Here is a 7500-nt window from a genome sequence, read left to right as displayed (position 1 = left end):
TTCGGAGGCGTGGAGGGAGCGGGGTTTTTCGAGGTGGGTGCGGGGGGGGGGGGGGGGGGGGGCGTTGTGGGGGGGTGCGCCGTGTCGTGGCGGGTGACGCGGGGTGGGGTGGGTCGAGCGGGGTTTTCGGAGGCGTGGCGGGGTGCTGTGGAGGGAGCGGGGTTTTTCGAGGTGGGGTGCGGGGGGGCGTCGTGGGGGGGTGCGCCGTGTCGTGGGGGGGTGACGCGGGTCGAGCGGGGTTTCGGAGGCGTGGTGGTGTGGCGTGGAGGCAGCGGGGTTTTTCGAGGTGGGGTGCGGGGGGGCGTCGTGGGGGGGTGCGGTGGGGTGGGGGGGTGCGCCGTGTCGTGGGGGGGTGACGCGGGGTGGGGTGGGTCGAGCGGGGTTTTTGGAGGAGAGGTGGGGTGCTGTGGATGGAGCGCGGTTTTTCGAGGTGGGGTGGGGGGGGGCGTCGTGGGGGGGTGCGGTGGGGTGGGGGGTGCGCCGTGACGCGGGGTGGGGTGGGTCGAGCGCGGTTTTTTGGAGGCGTGGCGGGGTGGTGTGGAGGGAGCGGGGTTTTTCGAGGTGGGGTGCGGGGGGGGGCGTCGTGGGGGGGTGCGCCGTGTCATGGGGGAGTGACGCGGGGTTGGGGTGGTCAAGCGGGGTTTTTGGAGGAGAGGTGGGGTGCTGTGGAGGGAGCGGGGTTTTTCGAGGTGGGGTGCGGGGGGGCGTCGTGGGGGGTGACGCGGGGTGGGGGTGGTCGAGCGGGGTTTTGGGAGGAGAGGTGGGGTGCTGTGGAGGGAGCGCGGTTTTTCGAGGTGGGGTGCGGGGGGGCGTCGTGGGGGGGTGCGGTGGGGTGGGGGGGTGCGCCGTGTCATGGGGGAGTGACGCGGGGTTGGGGTGGTCAAGCGGGGTTTTTGGAGGAGAGGTGGGGTGCTGTGGAGGGAGCGGGGTTTTTCGAGGTGGGGTGCGGGGGGGCGTCGTGGGGGGTGACGCGGGGTGGGGGTGGTCGAGCGGGGTTTTGGGAGGAGAGGTGGGGTGCTGTGGAGGGAGCGCGGTTTTTCGAGGTGGGGTGCGGGGGGGCGTCGTGGGGGGGTGCGGTGGGGTGGGGGGGTGCGCCGTGTCATGGGGGAGTGACGCGGGGTGGGGTGGGTCGAGCGGGGTTTTCGGAGGCGTGGTGGGGTGCTGTGGAGGGAGCGGGGTTTTTCGAGGGGGGGTGCGGGGGGGCGTCGTGGGGGGTGACGCGGGGTGGGGGTGGTCGAGCGGGGTTTTTGGAGGAGAGGTGGGGTGCTGTGGAGGGAGCGCGGTTTTTCGAGGTGGGGTGCGGGGGGGCGTCGTGGGGGGGTGCGGTGGGGTGGGGGGGTGCGCCGTGTCGTGGGGGGGAGACGCGGGGTGGGGTGGGTCGAGCGGGGTTTTCGGAGGCGTGGTGGTGTGGCGTGGAGGGAGCGGGGTTTTTCGAGGTGGGGTGCGGGGGGGGCGTCGTGGGGGGGTGCGGTGGGGTGGGGGGGTGCGCCGTGTCGTGGGGGGGTGACGCGGGGTGGGGTGGGTCGAGCGGGGTTTTTCGAGGTGGGGTGCGGGGGGGGGGGGGGGGGGGGGATATGCGCCGCGTCGTGGGGGGGTGCGCCGTGTCCTGGGGGAGTGACGCGGGGTTGGGTGGGTCGAGTGGGGTTTTTCGAGGTGGGGTGCGGGGGGGGGGGGGATATGCGCCGCGTCGTGGGGGGGTGCGGTGGGGTGTGGGGGGTGTGCCGTGTCGTGGGGGGCTGACGCGAGGTGGGGTGGGTGGAGCGGGGTTTTCGGAGGTGGGGTGTGGGGGGTGTGCCGTGTCGTGGGGGACTGACGCGAGGTGGGGTGGGTCGAGCGGGGTTTTCGGAGGCGTGGTGGGGTGGTATGGAGGGAGCGGGGTTTTTCGAGGTGGGGTGCGGGGCGGCGTCGATGGGGGGTGCGGTGGGGTGGGGGGTGCGCCATGTCGTGGGGGGGTGACGCGGGGTGGGGTGGGTCGAGCGGGGTTTTCGGAGGCATTTGTGGTGTGGCGTGGAGGGAGCGGGGTTTTTCGAGGTGGGGTGCGGGGGGGGGGGGGGCGTCGTGGGGGGTGCGGTGGGGTGGGGGGGTGTGCCGTGTCATGGGGGAGTGACGCGGGGTTGGGTGGGTCGAGCGGGGTTTTTCGACGTGGGGTGAGGGGGGGTGGGGGGGTGCGCCGTGTCGTGGGGGGGTGCGGTGGGGTGTGGGGGGTGTGCCGTGTCGTGGGGGGGCTCACGCGAGGTGGGGTGGGTCGAGCGTGGTTTTCGGAGGCGTGGTGGGGTGGTGTGGAGGGAGCGGGGTTTCTGGAGGTGGGGTGCGGGGGGCATCGTGGGGGGGTGCGGTGGGGTGGAGGGTGCGCCGTGTCGTGGGGGAGTGAGGCGGGGCACGGTGGGTCGAGCCTGGTTTTTGGAGGAGTGGTGGGGTGCTGTGGATGGAGCGGGGTTTTTCGAGGTGGGGTGGGGGGAAGGCGCCGCGTCGTAGGGGGGTGCGGTGGGGTGGGGTGGGGGGGTGTGCCGTGTCGTGGGGGGTGACGCGGGGTGTCGCGATGCCCCCTCCCCCCCACCATGCCCCGACATGACGCGACGCGCCCCCTCCCCAACATAACATGACAACCCCCCTCCCCCCCCCATGACATCCCCCCATCCCCCATGACACGACACGACGCGATGCGCCCCCCCCATGACGTCCCCCCCTCAAAAATTCGCCTCCCCCCTCAACACACACCACCCCCCCCCCTCCCCCCCCTCAAAAATTCGGCCCCCCCATGACATCCCCCCCAGCCCCCATGACACGATGCGACGCGACGCGCCCCGCCATGACACGACACGACACGACGCGCCCCCCCCTTCCCCCCTCAACACACACCACACCATGTCGCGACGTGCCGCGCCCCCCCCCCCCCATGACATCCCCACCCCAGCCCCCCCACCCACGACACGACATGATGCGACGCACCCCCCCCCCCCCCCCCCCCGATGACATGACACGATGCGACGCGCATCCCCCCCCTCCCCCCCCCCCCATGACACGACACGATGCGATGTGCCACCCTCCCCTTAACACACACACCCACCCAACGCAATGCCCCCCCCCCCCCCCCCCCCCCGCGCCCCATGGCCTGACACGACGCGACGTGCTCCCCTCCCCTTAACACACCCACCCACCCTCCATGACGCCCTCCATGACGCCACGTGGAGGGGGGGGGGGGAGGGGTGGTGTTTTGTGTGTTGAGGGGGGGTGGGGTGGTGTGTGTTGGGGGGGGGGGGGCGAATTTTTTGGGGGCAGGGGCGGGGGAGGGGTGGGGTGGTGTGTGTTGAGGGGGGGAGCGAAATTTGAAGGGGGGGAAGGGGAGGGGTGGAGTGGTGTGTGTTGAGGGGGGGGGGGGGGGATTCTTGAGGGGCGGAGAGGGGTGGTGTGGTGTGTGTTGAGGGGGGGGGGGGGAGGGGTGGTGTGGGGTGGTGTGTGTTGAGGGGGGGGCGGGGGTGGGGAGGGGTGGTATGGCGTGGTGTGTGTTGAAGGGGGGGGGCGAATTTTTGGGGGGGGGAAGGGGCGAAATTTGGACGGGGGGGCGAATTTTTTGGGGGGGGGGAGGGGTGGGGTGGTGTGTGTTGAGGGGAAGGCGAAATTTGGAGGGGGGGAAGGGGAGGGGTGGTGTGGTGTGGTGTGGTGTGTGTTGAGGGGGGTGGCCGAATTTTTTTGGGGGGGGGGGGGGGTGGGGTGGTGTGTGTTGGGGGGGGGGGGCGATTTTTTTGGGGGCGGGGGGGGGGGGGGGGGGGGGGGGGGAGGGGTGGGGTGGTGTGTGTTGAGGGGGGGGCGGAATTTGGTGGGGGGGAAGGGGAGGGGTGGTGTGGTGTGTGTTGAGGGGGGGGGAGGGGTGGTGTGGTGTGTGTTGGGGGGGGGGGGGGGGTGGGGTGGTGTGTGTTGAGGGGGAAGGGGTGGGAAATTTTGGGGGGGGGGGGGCGAATTTTGGAGGGGGGGGGGGAGCGGTGGTGTGGTGTGGTGTGTGTTGAGGGGGGGGGCGAATTTTTGGGGGGGGGAAGGGGCAAAATTTGGAGGGGGGGTGAATTTTTGGGGCGGGGGGGGAGGGGTGGGGTGGTGTGTGTTGAGGGGGGGGCGAAATTTCGAGGGGGGGAAGGGGAGGGGTGGTGTGGTGTGTGTTGGGGGGGGGGGGATTTTTGAGGGGGGGGGGGGAGGGGTGGTGTGGTGTGTGTTGAGGGGGGGGGGGGGGGGGCAAAATTTGGAGGGCGGGGGGGGAGGGGTGGTGTGGTGTGGTGTGTGTTGAGGGGGGAGGGGGGGGAGGGGTGGTGTGGTGTGGTGTGTGTTGAGGGGGGAGGGGATTTTTTAGGGGGGGGGGGGGGTGGGGTGGTGTGTGTTGAGGGGGGGGGGGGGGGAATTTTTGGGGGGGGGGGGGGAGGGGTGGTGTGGTGTGGTGTGTATTGAGGGGGGGGGGGATTTTTGAGGGGGGGGGAGGGGTGGTGTGGTGTTTGTTGAGGGGGGGGTGGGGAGGTGTGTATTGAGGGGGAGGGGTGCGAATTTTTGGGGGGGGGGGGGGGGGGGGGCAAAATTTGGAGGGGGGGGGGGAGGGGAGGGGGGGGGCAAAATTTGGAGGGGGGGGGGGGAGGGGTGGTGTGTGTTGGGGGGGGGGGATTTTTGAGGGGGGGGGGGGAGGGGTGGTGTTTTGTGTGTTGAGGGGGGGGGGGGGGGGGATTTTTGAGGGGGGGGGAGGGGTGGTGTGGTGTGTGTTGAGGGGGGGGGGATGTGGTGGTGTGTGTTGGGGGGGGGGGGGGGGAAATTTTGGGGGGGGGGGGGGGGGAATTTTTGGGGGGGGGGAGGGGAGGTGTGGGGTGGTGTGTGTTGAGGGGGGTGAGGGGCGAATTTTGGAGGGGGGGGAGGGGTGGTGTGGTGTGGTGTGTGTTGAGGGGGGGGCCAATTTTTTGGGGGGGGGGGCAAAATTTGGAGGGGGGGGGGGAGGGGTGGTGTTTTGTGTGTTGAGGGGGGGGGGGGGGGGGAATTTTTGAGGGGGGGGGGAGGGGTGGTGTGGTGTGTGTTGGGGGGGGGGGTGGGGTGGTGTGTGTTGAGGGGGGTGGGGGGGGGGGATGGGTGGTGTGGTGTGGTGTGTGTTGAGGGGGGGGTCGAATTTTTGGGGGGGAGAAGGGGCGAAATTTGGAGGGGGGGGGGGAGGGGTGGGGTGGTGTGTGTTGAGGGGGGGGCGAAATTTGGAGGGGGGGAAGGGGAGGGGTGGTGTGGTGTGGTGTGGTGTGTGTTGAGGGGGGGGGGGGAAGGGTGGGGAGGTGTGTATTGAGGGGGGGGGGGCGAATTTTTGGGGGGGGGGAGGGGTGGTGTGGTGTGGTGTGGTGTGTGTTGAGGGGGGTGGCCGAATTTTTTTGGGGGGGGGGGGGGGTGGAGTGGTGTGTGTTGGGGGGGGGGGGGGCGAATTTTTTGGGGGCGGGGGGGGGGGGGGAGGGGTGGGGTGGTGTGTGTTGAGGGGGGGGGAGGGGTGGTGTGGTGTGTGTTGGGGGGGGGGGGTGGGGTGGTGTGTGTTGAGGGGGGAGGGGTGGGAAATTTTTGGGGGGGGGGGGGGGCGAATTTTGGAGGGGGGGGGAGCGGTGGTGTGGTGTGGTGTGTGTTGAGGGGGGAGGCGAATTTTTGGGGGGGGGAAGGGGCAAAATTTGGAGGGGGGGCGAATTTTTGGGGCGGGGGGGCGAGGGGTGGGGTGGTGTGTGTTGAGGGGGGGGCGAAATTTCGAGGGGGGGAAGGGGAGGGGTGGTGTGGTGTGTGTTGAGGGGGGGGGGGAGGGGTGGTGTGGTGTGTGTTGAGGGGGGGGGTGGGGTGGTGTGTGTTGAAGGGGGGGGGGGGGGGGGCGAATTTTGGAGGGGGGGGGAGGGGTGGTGTGGTGTGGTGTGTGTTGAGAGGGGGGCCCAATTTTTTTTTGGGGGGGGGGGGGGGGGGCAAAATTTGGAGGGGGGGGGGGAGGGGTGGTGTGGTGTGGTGTGTGTTGAGGGGGGGGGGGGATTTTTGAGGGGGGGGGGGGAGGGGTGGTGTGGTGTGTGTTGAGGGGGGGGCGGGGAATTTTTGAGGGGGGGGGGAAGGGTTGTGTGGTGTGTGTTGGGGGGGGGGGGGTGGGGTGGTGTGTGTTGGGGGGGGGGCGAATTTTTTGGGGGCGGGGGGGGAGGGGTGGGGTGGTGTGTGTTGAGTGGGGGGCGAAATTTCGAGGGGGGGAAGGGGAGGGGTGGTGTGGTGTGTGTTGGGGGGGGGGGGATTTTTGAGGGGGGGGGGGAGGGGTGGTGTGGTGTGGTGTGTGTTGAGGGGGGGGGGGGGGGCAAAATTTGGAGGGGGGGGGGGAGGGGTGGTGTGGTGTGGTGTGTGTTGAGGGGGGGGGGGGGAGGGGTGGTGTGGTGTGGTGTGTGTTGAGGGGGGAGGGGATTTTTGAGGGGGGGGGTGGGGTGGTGTGGTGTGTGTTGAGGGGGGGGCGGGGAATTTTTGAGGGGGGGGGTGGGGTGGTGTGTGTTGAGGGGGGGGGGGGAATTTTTGGGGGGGGGGGGAGGGGTGGTGTGGTGTGGTGTGTGTTGAGGGGGGGGGGGATTTTTGAGGGGGGGGGAGGGGTGGTGTGGTGTTTGTTGAGGGGGGGGGTGGGGAGGTGTGTATTGAGGGGGGGGGTGGGGAGGTGTGTATTGAGGGGGGGGGTGCGAATTTTTGGGGGGGGGGGGGGGGCAAAATTTGGAGGGGGGGGGGGGGAGGGGAGGGGGGGGGGCAAAATTTGGAGGGGGGGGGGGAGGGGAGGGGGGGGGGCAAAATTTGGAGGGGGGGGGGGGAGGGGTGGTGTCGTGTGGTGTGTGTTGGGGGGGGGGGATTTTTGAGGGGGGGGGGGGATTTTTGAGGGGGGGGGGGGAGGGGTGGTGTTTTGTGTGTTGAGGGGGGGGGGGGGGATTTTTGAGGGGGGGGGAGGGGTGGTGTGGTGTGTGTTGAGGGGGGGGGGATGTGGTGGTGTGTGTTGGGGGGGGGGGGGGGGGGGAATTTTTGGGGGGGGGGGGGGGGGGGGAATTTTTGGGGGGGGGAGGGGAGGTGTGGGGTGGTGTGTGTTGAGGGGGGTGAGGGGCGAATTTTGGAGGGGGGGGAGGGGTGGTGTGGTGTGGTGTGTGTTGAGGGGGGGGCCAATTTTTTGGGGGGGGGGCAAAATTTGGAGGGGGGGGGGAGGGGTGGTGTTTTGTGTGTTGAGGGGGGGGGGAATTTTTGAGGGGGGGGGAGGGGTGGTGTGGTGTGGTGTGTGTTGAGGGGGGGGGCGAATTTTTGGGGGGGAGAAGGGGCGAAATTTGGAGGGGGGGGGAGGGGTGGGGTGGGGTGTGTTGAGGGGGGGGCGAAATTTGGAGGGGGGGAAGGGGAGGGGTGGTGTGGTGTGGTGTGGTGTGGTGTGTGTTGAGGGGGGGGGGGGAAGGGTGGGGAGGTGTGTATTGAGGGGGGGGGGGGCGAATTTTTGGGGGGGGGGAGGGGTGGTGTGGTGTGGTGTGG

Source organism: Lygodium microphyllum, chromosome 16, assembly GCF_053477565.2.
Source record: "Lygodium microphyllum isolate KBCC chromosome 16, Lygodium_microphyllum_v1.1.10, whole genome shotgun sequence".
In the NCBI taxonomy this organism is placed as follows: domain Eukaryota; kingdom Viridiplantae; phylum Streptophyta; class Polypodiopsida; order Schizaeales; family Lygodiaceae; genus Lygodium; species Lygodium microphyllum.
The sequence above is the reverse complement of the archived record's forward strand: the minus strand, read 5'-3'. Positions refer to the sequence as shown.